We start from the raw sequence: 21,360 nt of genomic DNA on the forward strand, positions 1-21,360 counted from the left end.
AATTTGTACCACCTTCGTGAATTGGCGCCCATATGTCTCAAATCTTTCACGCACTCTTCAGGATGGCATGTGAGAGGGTCTACCTTCCATAAATATCAACTCTGATGACGTTGTGTCCAATAGATTTGTCAAGTTATCACTTTGTTTCATGTTTGAGAATGTAGAAGATATGGTGGCAAGGATGATGATGATGATGTTGTTGTCGATGATGATGATGATGATAATGATGATTTGGACTGCAACTGGTAGTAGTCTAGTAGACCCCTCAACCATTCTGGATCTGAAGGAAAGAATCTTAAATTTTCACCATTTACTGATTTAGGGCCTAGCTCTTGTTTTGTTTGAATGAGCATGATGGCAATTCATACTTCTCTTGATACGCTTAATACACACTGAACTGCTCTTTCTTTCCTACTTTTGAACCGAATTATCCTTGTCTTTTTAAGAGGGTGGAAGTCTGTAGTAATAATGATGATAGTAACGATAAATGGAATAAAGTGCGGTGAACATTGGTGCACTTGCCTCATTTTCTTCACACGTTTGCACGGAACATTCAGCCAGAGAAGTCGTAGACGAACATTTATAGCACTGTAATCCTGGGTGAGAACCGGGAAAGGAAAAAAAAACACAGAAATAAACAACACTCTGGACAGTATCATTGGGAATCGTTTGACATTGGACACCAATTACAATAGTCATATCGAGGTGGTTACTGTGAGCAATTTACTGACGATAAAGGTATACTTATGCAACGATAAAAGTGCCATGAGCACTGAAAGGTGGACCTGTTTGCTATAGAAGTAGCCATTATTATCATTATCATTATTATTATCATCATCATTATCATCATCATTATCATCATCAAAAAGTTCATGCGCGCGTTAGTGCATGCATCGAAATTCTTGAGTCAGTCAACGGGAGGTGACAAACTAAACTTTAAAGTAACTGAGAAATTCTACCAACAATGAAACATTTAGTGTTGTGGTCAGATGTCGGGCGCTGTTCATGCTATTTGCTTGCAATACACAAGAAACCAACAATAAGGCCTACATCTGGAGAGCAATTACAGTATTAGACTCTGCACTAATTTCATATCCACTGTAGATGACGATATCGAAAAGAACATGAGTCTATAGGCCTAAATAACACAAATGGATCTTAGACAAAGTCATGGGTATGCTGTCTTGCTTCAAATCACGCGTAACGTATTTTCCTTACCTGAACAAAAACTCAGGCTGGTCGCTAATGACACCAATTTCTGTATAAATGATATTACAGACAGATATCAAAAACAGCAACAACATTAGAAACAAGAACATGAAACAGACAGACACAAAAATTGTAACTCCATCCTTAATTCTGTTATGACTTCTACACATATTATAAACGTTATTGCTCATAGAGCAGATGGCTTTGATTACCAGAACGTTCTCTACTTGCCAAGGATGACAAGGGGGCGCTTTTATAGAGCAGAAAGAAAGAAGTGTTGTGCTGAATGAATGGTGCAATCAAGGATATACTTTGGCAAAAAGCAAGCTTTTGACCTGTAATTTATGTTCATCTGCTACATCAATTTTGACACACTGATGGCATGAATGTTGTCGCCGATGCAAAAAGCCAACACAGCTATTGCTTTCAACATAATTGGTCTTTACTAAACATCCAATGCACTCATTTCACACATGATTAGCATAGTAAAACAGTGAAAACAGAAGGGTTGAAGCCCTATAAACGCAGAAATAGACCTCCAGTCAAAGACGGTTGGCATGGGTATGACTAGTGAAGGTGACTGATTATATCAGTAAAAGTAAGAACCTGTTGGCGAATTCATCACTGATGATTAACTCTGCCAAGAATTTGCGGGGTCATCCCACTAGACCGACACCCACGAGTCATACAGCTCATGAGTCATATATACAACCCACGAGTTCGACACTAAGAAAATAAAGCCCATTCATGAGTTCGACACTAGGTTAGAACAGCCTACGAGTTCGGCAGATTATACAACACGAGGCTTAATGTGTCAGTCTCGTGGGCCTTGTTAGCTTAGTGTCGAACTAATGGGCTGTATAACTTATAGGCTGTATGACTTGTGAGCTGTATGACTCGTGGGCTATATAACTCGTGGATGTCGGTCTCGTGACATGCACCCGAATTCGTTCACTGTTACATTCTCGTTCTAATCATCGTAAAGTGCAAAGCGATTATGGTCTTGATTAATTATACCAAACGTAACTCTTGTACATGTTATGGAAAGCGGATATTCTCATATAGGGGCATTCTTCTGCCTTTCTGTAGCCATTCCTTTGTAGACTTCAATGCCAAGAATCACAAAACACGTGTAAGCTTTCCATCAAGTCTCCTAAATCGCGTCATGAACAACGTCAAATTGATGAGTGATGTTCGTTCTTCCGAAGGTTTCTTTATACGAAAAGACCGCTAATTCGAAGGATCATTAATCCGAAAAGAAAAGGTGGATATTAACGAACCTTGGGAATATATCACGAACCTTATTTGAAGGTTCGATAAACCAACCTTGGGAATAACGCACCTTTTCTTTTCATTTTGAGATTAGCGAACCATTGGATTAACCCTATTCGTTTCTGGATTAACAAACTTTCAGAATAACGAACGGTTACCAAAAAGACACTGTTTATGTTTCTTCTCTCCGTCTTCAGTGTGAGTTATTATCATCATTGCTATCATCATTATCATTATTATTGCTTTATCATTGATGGGTATAGTGATGTGCCTTTACGCATTGGAACATGCATCTCAAAGGCATTATTTACCATTTGCAGATGGAACTAAAACCAAGATTCAGTGCTTTAAAATAGATCTATTTAAAAAGAGAGTTAGGGATGGAAACATCCAATGTAAAAATTGTAATCATTATAATTATTAAGTATTGTTAAATATAAAAAATGTGAAAATGGTAATAATAGAATTGATTCTATAGACTAAATCGTGTACAGTTATGATGGTTTAGTAAGAAATATAGTGATATCTCCTTAAATTCTAGGCTTTATTGCAAATTATATGGTAGGATGTTTTGTGATACAACTAACCTGCACATTATTATGCATCAAATGTGATAAATCGAACATTTTCTAAATTTCTGCTCCCAATGGTAAAAAATATGTTTAAAGTCACTTACCAAAGTCAAGACCAAGAAACTACCATGAGATGACAGCTTTTCCCTCGAAGAAGCCATACTGGTGCCAAGGTTTTACGGTCTTGTGTACCTAAATGTGTACTCCGTTTCTCTAGATAGGAAGAAAATAACACGCGTATAAAATAGCACTCTTATTTTACGGGGTTTCTGCTGCATAGCACTGCAATTATGTATTTAACGTTCGATCGAAGGGGTCATTAAAGGACAAGTCCACCTTCATATATATGTAGATTAAGTGAATGCAGCAATATTAGTAGAACACATCAGTGAAAGTTTGGGGAAAATCGGACAATCCGTTCAAAAGTTATGAATTTTTAAAGTATCTGCGTAGTCACTGCAAATGAGAAGACTACTACAGTGTATGATGTCATATGCGTACAACCATATAAAGAAAATAAAAAGAGAATTTTACAAAACTTTACTTTTTGAATAAAGTGCACATTTCTTCGACTTGTTACTGACATATGTTAAGGGTAATATTATTCCCCCTGCCTTCTGAAAGAGAGAAGTCAAGTGTTCTGTTGTTATGCGAGAAAAGTGAAAATATGTTGAATTTTCTTTATTCTTTCTTTATATCGTTGTACTCATGTGACATCACAAGCTATAGTAGTCTTCTCATCCAGCCTTGAGTGAGCAGAAACTTCAAAAATTCATAACTTTTGAACAGATTGTCCGATTTTCCTCAAACTCTCAATGATGTGTTCTACTAATATTGCTGCATTCACTCAATACACATGTCTATGAGGGTGAACTTGTCCTTTAAGGAGCAACTGCATCTGTATTAAGCGCACATCAAAGAGACCATTTACGAGCAACTACATGATTGTATTAAGCGCACATTCCTACAAAAGGCGCATTTGCTGCCGACGCACTCTTTGACTATTTAGTATACATAAAATGGCCGTGGGGTGGGGGTAATTTGAGAACTAGTACTTTGGTTGGCACTTAACACTCACTCTCTCTCTATCTACTGAATAGCTGTGTTGTTATGCCGATTTCCTTATTTTATTCTGGGCCCTGTCTTATAAAACTTGTGATAGAAACCAATCAATCACAAATCTCTTGAAAGCTACAATCAATCGCAACCTGTGATTGATTGATTGCAGTTCTCCGTCTTAATTTCAATCATAACTTTTTAGAAGATGGATTTGCATTCAGTCGTAAAGGTGTGGTTGATTTGAATCAATCACAAGTCTTTCTAAGACGGGGGTCTGGTCTGGAGATATGAGACCACATTCACAGTAACTATTGATCACTTCCGCGGTACTTAGAAACGCTAATGCCATAAATGTTCTCTTCTTCGAGCATTTGTAATCCTTGCATGCATATATCAAGTTCCAAATATCAACAAGGGAGCACGTACGCCATAAGTGACTACGCACAAATGTCTTTACACTTGGGTTTGACTCTTGCTCATTCCCCCACCCCACTGAATTAATGTTATAAATGGATTGTTGATATTGCTATTTCGATGCATGATCAATAAAAGAGCTCTTGCATTCACGTTTGTTATGAAAGACATATCTTCTGATATACTCATATCTGATGCATACAGGAATTATAACCTCTAGAACCAGAAAACATGCCCCGAGATAATTCATGCAAAATGAATTCCCGGTATCGAGATGTTCAAAGTATTAGGCTGATAAAATAACGTGTAGCCATGTACCCATGAGTATTCATACATTTAAGAAAATCAGTACAGGGCCTGAACCCCATACTTGTACTGGCATCCACAATTTGTGTATGTCAGAAATTGAGCTTGATTGATAAAGCGCCCACAAAAAATGATCATGACATTGTGGATACAAAAACGAACAAATCCAACGAAAGAAAGCAAATAAAGAACAGCGATGAATAAACCAATCAACACGAAATATGATATATCTTATACAGACCTGAGGTTTGATTGTTGTTTAACTGAGAATTCGCTCCAAGCTAAATATTCACCATCGTGTATCAGATCTGCTATGCGGATGGTCATTGCTTTAAATCAAAACTAGTCCTATATAGCTACGTCCATCGCAGGATGTTGATGTACCATGTGCCATGAGTTCTAATTGACCGTCTCTTTTTCTAGTTTTGTCTCATTAACTGAAACACTTGAGATAAAGCCTCCATTAAAAAGATAATAATGAAATCGAGTTCCCAGCAAGATTCATCCGCGTCTTAAGGAGTGTATTTATGTCATAGTTACAAGCCGGAGTACTCGGGGAAGCAATATTCTAGTCTAGTCTAACACAACTATTAAGACCTATTGTATTAAAGTCCATGGCACGCTAATGAAAGTAATTTACCGTCCTGGATGTGGGAATAATTAAAGAGCGAAGTAATCAATGCTGACCACATGTGCGACGCATTGTTTTGTCTGCTTTGTTGAGGGGGGTTGACCCCTACAGTGTGTACAGTGAAGATGGACTTCAATAAAGGCGTTCATTAAACCACAGATTCGTGATACCAGGCTATTAAATGAGAAGAACGCTTTCTTCATCGGGATTCCAATAACTCGTCTAAGATGCCTACAATGTATACATGGATTCGGTCATCGAGGTCAGCATGGCTGTGATGGCTTATGAATCCAATTTGCGAGTTTATTTTCTGAAAATAATAGTAACGTCCTTAATTTTCCAAGAATCGTATGAAAATTTGTAACTGTTTTCTCTTGACCAATGTCCTCGGCAATCCCTTGTGTGTAGTATCATGGAAAAGGAGATTGATTTTAACGGGCAGTTATGAAATCTATTCACTCAACCATCAGATCAGGTTGAATGATTATGAGATATACGTGACTAATTTAAGAAAGTTTGATAACTCATCGACTTCAAGTTTTTGCACATATCACTTACGTGAATATTATTTCTGATTTGTTTATGTTATATCATGATATGGACTATTCAGACTCCTGCAAAGTCCTCCACGACTAAAGTAACAGCTTAAGATATGCATTTTGTAGTCGATGGGGATGAGACACGTGTATCACATTCATTGGTTATTTGGTTGTTGGTATATCTTTCAGGCGGGTTTGAAAGAAAGTCTTCGTGAATTATTTAATATGTATATGTAGTTGGCAGATACTTGATGACCTACATGTATTACTTGTCCTCTCTAAACGATACATTTTATACGGTCATTTATTAATGTCGATTAGTATAGATTATAGAGTATAGAGATCAAGTATCATGACAATAAAATCCTCATATTATCATCATAGGTATACTTTGTTTATCTATTTATGCTGACGCCATTCCTGTAAGTAATTATCTCCTTACGTCGACTAGCGTGACTAGTGCTCTTTCTTGTAGTTGCTAAGAACGCGATAGAATTTGTACAAATTATTTCGCATTGAGTAACACATTAAATAAGCTGAACCTATTTTTTTCACTTGCAAACTGACCTTTGACCCCCCCCCCACACACACACACACACACACACACACACACACACACTCACACACACACACACACACACACACACGTACACACACACACTTACCGTTATCGTCATTATCATCCCTGTCCTGCCTATCGAGGTATGTACTGCGCCATGTCAGTGACACCAATGGTTTTACATACAGAGACGACACGCAGCCATTGCACTGAGAAATATATAAGCAATATACACCTATACTTGCTGAGAAATATAAAAAAATATAGGGCTATAAAGTATTAGGCCGTATACCAATTCAGGTATTTGATTTAGAAGGATAGGTTAAATAATATGCGCGTTAAAATCACGTCCTCTGTTTGAGTTTATCATTTTCTCACTAAATCAAATCAAGGAATAAATCTCAATATTGTTGCTCCATTACTGGTACGTGACAACGCTTGATTGCTCCTCTTATACGATGAATGTAAGCCCAAACAAACAGAATCAACCCTCATCACGTAACATATTTCGTAAACTCGTGAGGGATCATCTTCTCATCTGGCTGATTTTATAGCAGGATCGAGGCAAATTGTGAATCTATATACGCCATGGACATATTATCCTCAACAATAACATTGCATTATGCAACAAACAAACTTTGGCGCCCTCGAATATCCTCCGATCACGAAGGTTAGCTTGAGTAATTCATATTGCCTTCCAATCTAATGGATTTGCCTGAAGTGCATAGCATGCAACTACCAAACAGACTTATACGATAAACAAAATGCCCAGTGCAAGGCTGAAGTTGAAAGTAATAACTTTCTGAGTGGACTGTAAAATGAAAAATTGACATTAAATGCGCAGCCTTGTAGAACTTTTGTATCATTCATATCCGGGCCAGTATCTCCTCAATAACTGACAATGAACGGTATACCACGAGAGCTTAAATGCAAAAACAGATAAACGTCATTTCAGCCATTTTTTTTTTACAGGGTGGTAATGACTTTAGATAGATAAAAATATAACTTTTCGGATGATACTGCCCTCGTTCCACAAGAAATATCTTTGAAGATATTATTAGAATGATCACATACACTGACATTCTTTTAGATTGTTTTCTCAATGTTTCAGCAGTCTTAGTCTAAAATACCTCAAACATACAAATGTATACATCTGTTTTTACATTCAAATTCTTACCTGAACTGTAACTCGATGGAAACTAGGCAAACTATGCATACATACATACATACATACATGCATACATACATGCATACATACATACATACATACATACACGTACATGTACAGACCAATGTAGTTCATTGATTTCAATCATCCAATAAGATATTCCGCATAGCCAAAGAGATTCAAATGTCCATCCTTACACGGTTTCCCTATTACGATTTGTGTTATTGCAGCGCTGTTGAAATAAAAAACAAAAAAAGCAAATCATGTTGTCATCTTCTGTATCAATAGCAGTTGATACGCTTGTGCACAGAACAGACTCATTCTTAGTGACATCATTTTCTCATAATCTAATACATTTTGCAATGATACAATTCTAATCCTTTATTATTATTGTTATTATTATTATTATTATTATTATTATTATTATCATTATTATTATTATTATTATCATTATTATTATTATTATTATTATTATTATTATTATTATTATTATCATTCTCAACAGAACGTTGACACTTTGATTACTATGCTACATAATATACCAAACGGACTCAGGTCTAGAGTGACATACTCTCTCTTAACATTATACTAAACCTAACTTTGTTCATTTCGTAAGTCTCCTAGAATGACACGTGTGATATATCTTCTGACAATTTACTCATTATTGAAAAGACGTCTACTGTTTTTTTTTTAATTGACAACAGATTATGATTTCGTTGTAATGACGCCATTGGGCATATTTTTAATATGTCGAGTTAATATGGCAGTATACTTTGTACACTAAGAGTTTAACTTTGAAAAGAGTTTGTGTATATTGCATATTTTCTATTATTTCCAATGTGATGTACTTCAACGTAGTATTCGGATACTGCAGCTCGATCAAAGTCAATTCTGCATTCCTCCTTCAAGGAGTGCCTTGTGTACAATTTGAACACTAACGGTTACATATTCCGTTTATACTATAAAGAAGGTTGCACTATATAGGAATAACGAATCTGTACAATGAGGTACAGACCTACTATGAAGATGGGCAACCTTGGGGATGACATTCGTTGTTTCGGAGGTTTGCTATCTGAATTCGTTTTTCCGAAGGTTCTTTACTCCGAAATGCATAAATTCCCAATTCTTCGATGTTCGTTCATCCGAAAATGAATAAGGGTTCGATTACTTCGAACATATTTTGTTGGGCTACCCCGAAGGTTTCTAATTCCGGAGGTTCGTATTTCCGTGAGTGAAATTAGGTTCGTTTTTAAATAACAAACCTCCGAAATAACGAGCGTCACCACTAGGGTTGCCTATTGAGATGTAGTAGGCCTACCTCATTGTACAGACCCGCTGGTGGCCTACAGACGTTGACAGCCCAAATATGCACTCGCATCCGACGTACCACGCAACTTCAAAACAACTCTGGACTTCGATCATGTAATTTCTTCTTACATTTTGAAGTCAACTGGTGTTGTATTCAAAACAAGTCATCTCAAGTCTGGGAGCGGTTGAAAAGTGCGTATGGAAATCTGCTGATGTTGTTTGAGCTTGTTTGAATGCGAATGTTGAAAATTAGTTGGTAATATGGAGTAATATAATTTAATTGTTTGTTTTGATTTGATTCTACCTTTCAAAGAGAATTTAGTTCGATGGAAGATTGAATCAATTTGACTGATTTTTAACCATTGTAAAGATGTTGAAACAGCTGTTCAGATTTTGTTGCATTACCCATAAATTAAAAATAAACAGTATTTCATTTCATTAATATAAAACATGATGAGACAATATCATCAATTGGTTATGATATTGAAAATAAAGATATGATTCTTCTGAATGTAATATATTTTTGCACAATTTACAAATATAAAGATTGCAAATGTTATCTCAACTTACCAAAAAGCAATTTGATTATTGTTTGTTATCAGTATTCAGAAGAAAATTTATAATCAAATTTTGATTACACAAAAAGGGTAACAAGATAAAGATAACTGAATGACCGTATAAAGAAATAGATATTTTGTAAATAGTGAAATTACAATTATTTACCATCCAACTATATACTATCATTATGATATCGGTATTAGACTTCTCTGTATGTGTCACTACGTTGATTAAATAAATCTCTATGAGGGACATTTTTATTTATTTATTTATTTATTTATTTATTTATTTTTTGTGGTCCCACTCTGGTTTCATATAATTTTTTGTTCGTATTGTCTTTATGATTATTGACATCAACATTGGTTATGATATCATTTCTGTAACTTCTGTTTCCATTCATTGCCATTGTTACTGCCATAATTACCATTAATATCATACTGATGGAATAGAACGATGCAGTTATGGGTGATGGCCGTTATTCCGAAGATTCGTCAATCAAAAGATGAAGTAAAGTTCCTCATCACGATAAGGCCGTTGATGCGAAAATGAAAAACCAAAAAGGTTCAGTAACCCGAGGGTTCGTTAATCCGAACATGAAATGAGGTTTGTAAATCTGAAAATGAAAAGAATTAAAGGTGCGTACCACCGAACCTTATTCCGTTTTCGAAGTAAATTACCTTTGGAAGAACGAACATTTTTACATTTTGGGATTATAAACGAACCGTTGGAAAAACGAACCTGATTCTATTTTCGGGTTATCGAACCTTCGATAAATAAACCTTCGGAATAACGAGCCATATTTTGTTTTTTTGATTAACCTTATTTCATTTTTCATTAACAAACCTTCGGAACAACTAACCTTACTTCATTTTGGGATTAACAAACATTTGGGCTTAATAAACCTTTGAAATAGCGAGCCTTCGCAAAAGCGAACGGTAGTTGTGATATATAACCAGTATCCATAAACAACCGATCAAATGCCAGCAACCAAAGTTCTGGATGATGTTCTCTTACTTCTATTATTCAATTATGCCTACATTTTTTGTTTCTTTTTACTTATCATTTCAATCATTTTTTTTTCAACTGATTCCTGGATTTTTCTAATGTAGCATTTATGTTACTACACTTTTCAAAAAAAAAAAACACAACACAAACAAACAAACAAACAGACCTTGTAATTGCTAAATAAATACTTGAATCATGAATTGGCAAATCACTTTTGACAATCAACCACTGTTTTCTTTCAATTCTTTTTTTTTTATAGTTTGTCTGCTTTGAGAAGATTCAGTATATTCAAGCAGTTCAATCTAATATCTATCCAATTTAAAACCGGAAATGAAATCAGGTGTTCATTTATTGAAAAGATGATTCTTTCTGATGCAAAATTTACCCAAGACTTGATGGAATAATTGCGACCACATATCGCATATCATCACAATTGGTGTAGAACGGCTATCATCTCCATTCAATATCATAACCAGCATCGTATAATCCCGTCAAAATGTCAAGGATGAACAATGGGCAAGGTTTCCACTATACTCGTCGAATTTCCTTTGTGTATTCGGAATGACATACACGGTGTATGCTGCTATTATAAAGAAATCTTGTTTTGTGTAAGACTGGTTTAACTATACAGGAAATTTGCATTTCTAATATACAAATAAATATTGTATGAATGTGACTTTGTCAAAAAGTTCCAAACAACTAACAGAGTTCTTCTCAAGGTACGTGTGCAAAAAGCTCTCTCTCTCTCTCTCTCTCTCTCTCTCTCTATATATATATATATATATATATATATATATATATCTTGGAAATTTCCACGTGTTGGACTTTGAATGTTGTAATTATAAGATTAACGAGTCTCAAATACGCCATAGATCCAAGAAGGTTTTTTATTTACAAAATTTTCAGCCTGCTTCAGGCCTTCGTCAGTGTAGTGTATACTACTAGTAGCACTAGGACAATGATAAGTTTTTGCTACAAAAAAACTATCATTGTCCTAGTATACACTACACTGACGAAGGCCTGAGGCAGGCTGAAAATTTTGTAAAAAAAACCTTCTTGTTGGATCCATGGCGTATTTGAGACTCGTTCTTTATATATATATATATTTCCATTACGTACAATACAACTTTGCTATATGAGTGTACACAGTGCAGCAGTGTTATCATTATGTTGCATAATAGACTCTTTTTATTTTATCGGGTGCTCCTCCGACAAGCAAACAATCTACTGAAACTTCTGACTATTTTGCATAATGTTAAATTCAGCACATCGTAAATCAAATTATATAATGTGATGAACTCACCAACTCATTAAACCAACACCATCTGTGCAAACTGAAGAGAACTCGTGTACTACAAGAACTGTCTTTATAGAGCACTAGCATCTTTTTTGAAATTAAATCAATTGATGACAAAAAAAATAATAATAATGCATGTAATCATTTTCTTAATCAATACAACATAAAGTTCTTATTTTCATACTCCCTCAGCAAATCAGAATAATGGTAACAGATCTCTGAAGCAAAGATATTGTACACCCAAGTCATTACGGTACGGTGTTAATCTGCTGCTTATTACATTTAAAAAAGAAAAGAAAAAAGGGGGCTATAAATGTGTAACACACAAGTTATCAAATAACATTCCAAACAAATTATATGTAAACGTGCAGATTTTTCAGCAATTTTGTTGGTCTACATCTTGCTCATTTACATGGATTCAAATGGATATTACACCAGTCAATTTATGACCATTGGGCTGCCAAATGACTATAACTGCCATAAATAATATGGTGTCATAGTCTTTCAGTACTGTGATTTAGTTTGTAGTGAGTGTGTGTGTGTGTGTTTTGAGAATCAATGGATACTAAAGTCTTGCATTGTAGCAAAGTGCTAATCAAACAGAATGAGGATTAATTTTGTCAATCTTATTGAAGATACAGATCTCTTACTATTTTTCTTGGTGAGTGCTCATATGTATCTTTCTTGCATTAAGGATACTTCTTAATGGAATAATACACAGCAAATGCCATGGAAGTTCTCACCAAACTCAAATATTGATTCATCCATGTAATTACTGAATTTATAATCTCAGAATTTGTTTTGTCTGAGCCCCCAATTTCTTGCCATACATTTACTTCTCACTGTAAAGTTCAAACTTGGAAACAAAAAATCAAGTTCTTTCTGTGCTAGTTTATAAAAAAAAGAAAAAGAAAAAAAAAAGAGAAATCCAAACATAACCAAATGATTTATCTTGTATCATCAAGAACCTTAGAACCAACGAAACAAAAATCAAGAATACCATCTGCTGCAAGATCTAGCAATGTCTATGCCACCTTTTGAAATAGATTTTTGTGTGATACAAATTGTCACACTAACTGCGATCGACATGTCATGAAAAATAAAATAAAATGCAGTTTGTATTATATCCTTATGCTAGATGTTTACTAATTCCTGACAGCATGTGCTCTCAATTATAATGAATTGATGTTAGATGGAGAACATGTAAATGAACAAGCATTGTGAAAGCTGTAATATATTTCCATGTTTGCATACACAATGGTTACTATTGAGTGGCATTTAAGGTAAACGGGCTTCAAAGGCTCACTATATCCAGGGGCGGATCCAGGAATTCTGTAAAGGGGAGGTGCCCATGCAAAATTAAAGGGGGGCGCTTACACCCCCTTTTTTTTCTTTTTTTTCCTTTTGTTTTAACCAAAAATAAAGAGGGAGTGCGCACCCAGTGCATCCCCCTCTGGATCTGCCATTGATATCAGGGATATGAGGGGTGAGTTCTGAAATCATGGAGTTGGTCTTGCATGAATACCGTATAAGGAACAAGTGGAAAGTTTGTGATTATTAGCATCCTTACACTTGCCTTTTAACAGGGATAAAACTCGGAGGAAGACAGACAGAAACTTGCCAATACAGTCAGAGACCAGGTGATCTATAGAGCCACCCATGTCGCTACACATTTAACAGCCACATCTGAACACAGACCATAGTTGATGTGTGCACTGAAGGGCATATTATGAATACGTCACAAGTAAAACTAAAGATACACAGGCGGTCTTCAGCTAATAATTGTCGCAAAACTAAAAGCACTACTACACACTGATTGTCATATTATGTAGTGACTGTGTTCTTGCCAGCTGTAGCTTCTTGAAAAGTTAAAAGCCTGTTCTGTCTACAGACTTTGCAAGCATAGGTCTGTGTGCAAAATTTTGTCTACCTTCTCAACACTTTTCAGCCTTCAAATTTATGAGCATTTCAGATCAAGCGATGTGATGACAGAATAACGGCATTCAGATACAGGAAAATTGGTGAGTATCTTACCAATGACATCATAGACAAACACAAGAGGGAAAATAGAGTTTCATTCCTAGGACAGAAAACCCACAGTGTCCTAAACAAACAAAGACATAACATAATAGATACAGAATCTATGATGACAAAACTGTAAATCAAGAAATGTAATTAATCTGGCGGTGCTACATCAAAATATGTCAAAAGTGAATAGAAAATTCGTCCACAATCAATTCAAGTCTGGGGGGGGGGGGGGATGAGAGGCCATTGTTAAAGCTTGCAGTTGGTTAATAGTATTTCATCACTGGCACCTTGATCCTAGTAAATTTTCCCTGGTCAAACTAACCATTTTAAAACACATACTCCTTTGTATCAATACAGTCGAATTGCACACATCTACACATGATCCTCCTAGGTACAATGTACATTCTACGTAGTGCAATCTATGAGAACAGAAAAAAATACATCACACAGCGGACATACATTTGTAAAATACCGTCATGCCTCCAAAATCGCATAAAGTCCTGCTCTATTCAATCATAACAATCTAATCTGAAAAATCATGATACACGTGCTACACTGTCCCAAGTAATTCTTTATATGTTATATATCAAAAGGACTACAAAAAAGAGAGAATTATAATGTAGATACTGATTTTTCTTTTTGAAATAACATTTTGGTGTTAGCATGAAAAGCATCTGACAATTAGACAGGATCAAGACGCATTTGACAATTAATGGCGCAATTCTTGCTAAATGAATGAACAGGTAGTCAACAAAGAGGGCGCCCTCTTTACTCTTGCCTGCCCTATACAACGCTACATTGTGTCGCTCCACTACAACATAGTGCATCTAAATGTCATACTGCTAGCTGCAATGCTTTGGAAAAGAAAGCATCTTCTTCAAAATTTTCTGACAACCTTACTTAATTCTGACACTCGTACACATCAAGATAGTACTGTATTGTGTTCTGTTACACAAACAACTCAATGGCGCGCGGAAGGGGTCACACACAAGACTGTTAGCATGAAAGACTCCTAGTCATCCCAGCATAGTTTCTAATCATCACAATAAATTTTGCCATTTCAATGCATTTCATCTACATCATCCATTACCAATGTATATTTCAATTCCATGTGTGAAAAAAAAAATAGGTCTATTAAAAATAGGCACTGCATGGATTTCAACTCTCGATATGTATTGGGTAGGTACATGTAGTAGTCAATGAATTGCTGAGTAGGCAATGGACTACATGTATATTGTAGCTGTTAGGGGCCTCAAATTCAAATTCCAACCTTACATGGAGATCTTGAGAGAGAGAAAAGACCAATTTCAAAATCTCACCACAATGTACGAGGCAGGAGAAAAAAAATACATTCAACAATCTTTCTTTTTTTTTTTAAACCGATGTGCTGATCACTTCACCACATTTTGTATCATGGCTCACCTGAATGACCTAACACAAGTGACAGAAAAGGAAAAGAAATTTTGTTCCAAATATTTTGCACAAATTTCACAGATCAAGCAAAAGTACTGATTTTTTTCTAATGAATCAAGAAATACATCATACAAAACAACACACAGTGATCAGGAGTGATAGGAATTTACAAAAGTTGCAGTGAAACGTCTGCTAGTACCATGAAGAACGGAAGTGAAAGACAATTTCACGAAAGACAGAAGTGAATGAATGTAAAAAAGATACTTAAAGAGATACATGTACTCCCTGCACAAACCAGAAATAGAAATACACATATCCACTTCGGGAGTGCAGTGGATTACATACATATAGTACTTGAAAAATTCTATGTCTTCAAATTGTCAAATTGTAAAATTAGTCCAGCCAATTTAATATTTCTCTTCTCTATCATCACATCATCCTATATACAGTTGTAGTCAATAAAATCTAGTTACTACTACTAACTACAATATGCACATCTACTTTGAAACATGTAAATTAAGAATACCAGCTGTTACTGGACTTCTCAGCATCTCATTGTGGTCAGTACTATAATGGAATTTCTTCTCAGAGAATTGCATAAATTGTGCTTCTCTCTATTGCAGCAGTGTGAAATAGAACTGATAATTATGATAATGATAATGATAATGATAATAATAATAATAATTATGTATAATAATCTTGTTTTTCTTCACTATAATGTTATTTGTTATCGGTTGCCAAACAGTCAAGCGTTGTGCTTATTATTGGCAATCGTTCTGTATGCAAATTATTAACATGTTACTCATGTAATTATACTACAGATGTATTGCATAATTGATGAAAATGATGAAAATTGTATAAAGTATACTACCGGTATTTCGTACTTTGTTAATGAAATTGCAGAAAATTGATGTATTTGAAAAAAAAAAATGGCATACAGAGAATAAATAAATCAAATCAAATCAAATCAAATAATAATAATAATAATAATAATAATAATAATAATAATAGAAAGACTCTTATGAAGTGCTCATTCTGACTAAAAAGATACTCATGGCACGGCAGAACAGAGTGCATTATGTATCACGTTACAACAGAGTATCACAGAAGATATCAGAAGATATAAGAACAACAGCTTCAGGAAAAATCAAACACTGTGCCCAGAAATGCATTTGAATCAAACATTTCTGTATTTGGTAAATATGATAAAAAAAACCCTAACAAAATATGCAGTGGGAAGTACCCTATTACAGTGCAGAAGAGTATACATACCTTGTATGTATTAGCTGTGCTGCAGAAGTGTGCCTTATCAGTGTCATCTTTTTTTTTCCATTTTTATTTCTGCAAAATGACATCTTCAATCTGTGTCCTCTTTAAATTAGCATCATTTTCTCAAACAGAAACTAGCATCTTAGATATACCCTGTATATATATATGAATTAATTTAAAAGAAAGATTCAAACATTCACAAACCTGTTGAGAACTCTACATAGTCATGTAGATCTAAAAATTGTCCTTTTCTCAGAACAAATCCGTACAAATACAGGTAGAAAAATATCGTCTTCTAAAGTTCATCGCACGTGTGAAAAAGAAGGCACTAGTCTTACCCAAATTCACATTTAAAAACAATGCAAAAGGTCAGTGCATACACACACGGTCAATGTTTTCATATTTGATACTCGGATATATTTGCAAGTGCTCATGTATGAGAATTCTCTTTTTTCCCCTGATTGTAGATTCCTCTTTACTCCTGTTCTAGTTATTCAGTTAAGGGAAATAAATTACTAGATTAACAGCACCCAGTTGTAATGTAATTTGATGTCATTGATTAATCTTTGCCTGCACCCGTTCAGTTTTCAGGCAGATTGAGCATGAATTGGTGCTAATCCTGCGGTGCTAGGCTTTGTCGGAGACTTATGGTGAGCAGGACATTTTAAAACTAAGCAAAGGATACCTGACAGGTCTTTTAAACTACCGGTACATATAGGAAAGTGGAAATTCATTTTGGCCTACTTTTTGTGAGTTTTGAGCTAGGCAGTCACATACATGTATGTCTGCCTGCGGAAAGCACAAGAACACTTTGCTGATTTCCTGGTAAAAAGAAATAATCACAATATGCTAACTTGATTCTTGAGTGGAACAAAACTCTCTGCTCTAATACAGCTGATTCCGGCTGATATTTCTATTCTGCTTATATGAGAACACAAAATGTTGCCCACTAAAATCATTTTCATGTTTCACTGCTATAGTCATATTTCATCATGATCATCTTTCATTCTAATGAATACTTTCAACCGTCACATTCACACTTGGGTCAATGTTCATTGCTACAAAATACATAATTTTTCCACACAGAAAATATATCATGATATAGCATTCGAGAAGTATCTTAAATTGCTTACTATGAAAAACAGATTAATTTTTGTCACATAAATATATCATGATATACAATTTTGAATACAATTCTGAAAGAACTAAAACGTATATTATACGTCAGGGTCAGAATACAGAGATTTCACATCAATATTCGACATTACCTGGATCATATCAAGTTCAAGTACTAAATTGTAAACTGTTGATTTTTTTAACATTGTGCCTGTTATGCTCCTCAAGCTTTAAAACTTAACAAGGAGCAATTTGCATTCCAGCAAGGAACACCTTTAGAAGGAGTTAGGTGCCTCTACTCCTGACCTTCGTTGTCGACCAGTCCCCGGTTATCCCCTCCGACAGGCGGGGCACCCACTTCGAGGTGCATGTCATCCACCCGCTGCCCCTGCTGGGCCTCGGCCGAGTAGGCGGGGGGCGGTTCCGGCATATGGCTGTGAGGGGGCGGCGGCATGAAGGCGTGTGGGGGTGGTGCGTCCGGGTACATGGTGCTGGTGTACATTGCGAGTTTCTCCGCGTCGCTGAACTCTTTGTCTGGGAGGGGTCCCGCCACCTCGTCCGGAAGGCCCGTCTTCTCAGCAGGGTAGCTGGGCTGCCCTCCCCCGACTGCGCCCATTGGTGGCACGAAGCCCGGATTCTCATATGTGGCAGGATAAGCATTCTGAAGAGAGAGGGGGACGAGAACATCACACTTCTGCTCCTATACTCTGATCTTTTCTAGTTTGACAACCTGTATGTGTTTAACTCATAATTCAGTGCCAGGTGTTGGCATAAATGTATAATTGTTTTGTCCTTTCCGCAAGTGGCAGTTGCTAAGGTGGCAAATGTATCTGAAAATTAAGACCAGAAGACTACGGGACTATTTCACCCTCACCTGAGCTCTTGGACAAATGTAACTCTGATATAACTTCCCTGTGGTACCCCTTGACAGTACAGGTATGTTATGAACTATACCTTTTGTGGGGCCTTACAAATAATTGCAACATCACATTCCTTACCTACAAGGGTACAGTATATCAGTTACCTGGCTACCTGCCAAACACATTGTATAGCCACCAATGGCACTGTCTTGAACAACTTATATTTCTAATATCTAAAAGGTGTACTTCGTTTGGATCTAAAAAAGAAAATCTCTTTGAAATTCACTAAGTTTTGATGCCTTCTGCATGTACCCAATGCACATTGGTTAATTGCCACAGTATTCAAACAACTTTCTATTCCCTACCCCTTTAAGAATGATATTCCTTTACAGGAGGGTAATAATGGATTATGGGCACTGAAGAAAAGCATAAAACATATACAGACAATGCAAGAAGCACAACGGACTATGAACTACGTAGCTCACAAAAAGTGATCGCAGAAGTTTGAGATTGAGCCCCTCATTCGCATGACCAATTTGCTTTTCAATGCACAAAGCCATGGGAAAATTGTGTGGCATGGCATCATCTTCTTTTTTACTCAATTCACATGTCACTGTGAGTAACAGTTATTTTACAAGTCCTTATGGCATACTAATTCCATAACTTTTTCATTTTTTTTTTCTGGAAAGGAAGCTTTATTATTCTGTTTCGACTTCTTTCATCAATATAAAACCAATCATGGTTTTGGAGTTTCCCTTTCACAGAGTGTCACCCCTTTGGAGAACAGGTAGTGCAGGGAGAGAAGGTTATTGGCCTGATTGAATGTTCTCTGGAATACAAATACATGTTGATTTGTGTTGATTTATTATACCCTCAACATCACTTTTGCGGTGAAATGAATATCTAGATACATTTCATACATATTTAACTAATTTTTTTTTTCCTTCAGATTACGCTGATACGCCTATATAACTATGCCCAGCATAACTTGAACGTTTCTGTGATATCAATGTGACTAACAAAAGACATGGCGAGAGAACATGCAAGTTATGCTGAGTCGAAGGGAAGGTGCATTCTAATGTCTTTTGTTAAACATTTCAGTACTTAAGCAACGATTGACAGATGAGGTCATTTCAAGAATATTGGCTTGGAAGGATTTTTTGTGGGCATATCCAAGTAATCTGAAGAAAAATAGAAGAAAAATTAGATAAAAATACATGGATTGTTTCTACATACTCATTTCATTGCAAAAATGATGTTGAGGGTATCATAAATCACATTAACACAAATCACCATGCATTTGTATTTCAGGGAACCTTTAAATTGAACTTCATTTGCTGCCCACCTAAGTACATTTGAAAAATGACTAGTGCAGGCCTGCTAGAATAGAACTGTGTGTCAGCAAATATGTGCTTCGAAGTGCACCCTCATAGGTGACATTCAACACCAGTCAAGATTCTTTGGCTGGTATGTATATGCATTCAAAGCTGTATACAATTTGTTACCGGAATTCCTGAGCATATCCAAATCGGGCCAGGAGGGGGGAAGGAAGGGCAGGGGGAGGGGTATCGATAGGAAGGGATTAAAAGTGGACTTCAAGAATGTACGTGGGATCAGCTTACCTCATACACCGGATTGGATTGGTTTGTGGGAGGAAACCTGTTTCGGTCCAGTTCAACATTGGTGGTTCCGTTGTTGTAAGAGACGTTGCCTGCCGTCTCTCTCTTTGACTTGGCTCTGTGTGGAGTGGAACACATCCAAATGAACGTAATGGCAAGTACACTGTACATGTATATAGCCACAAAATGACAATTAAAGTCATCTATGGCTCCTTCATTCACACCCTGCAAAAATCTGGAATATGTTTTAGTGGTGCAGAGGGTTCTTACACATTACCCACAAGCTGACACCAATGCAAAAGTGGAAATATTCAGATAACCTAAACATATTTGGTTCTACATGAATTCATAATTAATAGCAACATATGTTACCATTTACTGAAATTTAAAAAACATAATACTGCAACAGACCTAATGTGACAAATTAATTAGGCCCTACACACAAATGCTCACTTTTATGGTATTCCAAGCACATTTTTACACACCAAATGTGACCCGCGACAACGGTTTCAGGCAAAAGTCGCAAGAGCAAATTCCCTTCTAGGCAGGGTACAAAGATTTTGACCATTATTTTTGTCGATTTAGGTTTTTTGCAGAAATCGAATCTCTGATATGTTTTTTACATCTGCACTAAATTTCATAGCATAAGACTAAGTTTTTCCTATCGAAAATGGAATTTTAAGCACCCTATGTTGGATCGCACTCGTCAGTTTCGAGCTTCTTTCGAACGCTGCGCCAATATCCCCAGTGTTGCTACGGCGCAGGGTCTCGCATGCGATTGGCTGGTGCGTCGCATACATTTACATAATTCGGCTTTCGGAGACACCAGTTGCAGCGTTTAGGGAATGCTTTGTCCATGCGTGCACGATTACATGATGCTCCATTGTTCTCGCTATAGTGGTTTATATACGCTCGCTCTGTAGTGCGTGCTCTTCGTTTGACTTTCTATCCAAACTATTCTACCGCAATGTTTGACAACAGAAGTGAAACAAAAATCATGTAGCATGACATTAATAGTGTGAAAAGAAAACTAAATATTCTCTAATTTGTCTACTTGTACATGGAGTAAAAATGATGACAGCAGACTGACTCAATGGAAGGTAGATGAGAGGAAAGGAGCGGTCACATGTGACCAATTATATTCAAATACTACATGTT

At 36.1% G+C, this 21,360-nt stretch overlaps 1 long non-coding RNA gene and 1 pseudogene across 1 annotated transcript; both read right to left on the minus strand.

The window, feature by feature from the left end:
- Positions 1-538: 538 nt before the first annotated feature.
- Positions 539-3,282, minus strand: LOC139722980 (uncharacterized). The gene is made up of 3 exons (XR_011710313.1): positions 3,158-3,282; positions 1,219-1,258; positions 539-596 (listed from the first exon to the last, which is right to left on the minus strand). It is a non-coding gene; the product is annotated as an uncharacterized lncRNA (long non-coding RNA).
- A 14,736-nt stretch (positions 3,283-18,018) lies between these two features.
- Positions 18,019-21,360, minus strand: part of LOC139722987 (low-density lipoprotein receptor-related protein-like) — a 54,105-nt pseudogene continuing 50,763 nt past the window's right edge.

This window comes from Diadema antillarum, unplaced genomic scaffold (genome assembly GCF_040938485.1).
Source record: "Diadema antillarum isolate AM-2024a unplaced genomic scaffold, OU_Dant_1.0 scf00000179, whole genome shotgun sequence".
Classification (NCBI taxonomy): Eukaryota; Metazoa; Echinodermata; class Echinoidea; order Diadematoida; family Diadematidae; genus Diadema; species Diadema antillarum.